Below are 888 nucleotides of genomic sequence, written 5' to 3'. Positions count from 1 at the left end.
CAGATATAATAGATAAACTCATATAAGGAGTTGAATATTCAGTTTATGGACCTTCTTTGGCCTCTTTTATAAAAATGTTCAGCACTCTCACATATTAGGCTGGGCTTATATTCAACCTGATATCAGTATCAACATTGACACATCAGGAAATTATTATGACTACATTACCATATGAGTAAATAACAAGCCTTAAATTTAAACATATCTGTTGTGATTTCTTTAAAATAGCTAAATATTAATGTGTTATCCTGCTGTCAATTCATGCAAATAGCTCACAGTGATCTAATGAAGAAAGTTTGCATAAAGTCTAAGAGCATTTTGACTTGCATGTGCACATAATTGGTCTGTAAGCTCTGTTTCAAAATGATAAAAGTACACTGAAAAGTGACTGCCTGTGCAATTATTCCATGATTACATTTCATCTTATCGGTCACAAGCTGATGAAACATATGATTTGACATGCAGATCACATTCAGCTCTGCCACTTGTCTTTTAATCAGCCACTTTAAATCTGCCTGTGGCAGAATATATAGACTCATTATTTTTAAAGTGGGCATATATAAAACACATTAGTGAAAGAGTGCTGCTGTTTACCTTCTGGATGGTAAAACAAAAAACACAGTGAAAGACCTGTTCAGGACAGTATGATTAGCATTTATGGGTGAAGACAGGAGTGTAGTTTGTTAGAATTTGTGCAATATCCATTGCCAGTCCTGTAGTAATTTTGGGGTGTATTTATTCGTTCTCAGTATTAATGTACATGAAACACATACAGAACAAGTTGTATGAAATAGAACATTAGTTGACGTTGGCTGTTGCTGCTTTTCGTAGCCCAGTAATGGTTTTGTAATTGTCCCTAATGTGGATGTGTGTGTGTGTGTGTGTGTG

This window comes from Pundamilia nyererei, unplaced genomic scaffold (assembly GCF_000239375.1).
Source record: "Pundamilia nyererei isolate P.nyererei 1_Seehausen unplaced genomic scaffold, PunNye1.0 scaffold00137, whole genome shotgun sequence".
NCBI classification, from domain to species: Eukaryota; Metazoa; Chordata; class Actinopteri; order Cichliformes; family Cichlidae; genus Pundamilia; species Pundamilia nyererei.
Note: the sequence above shows the minus strand (reverse complement) of the source record.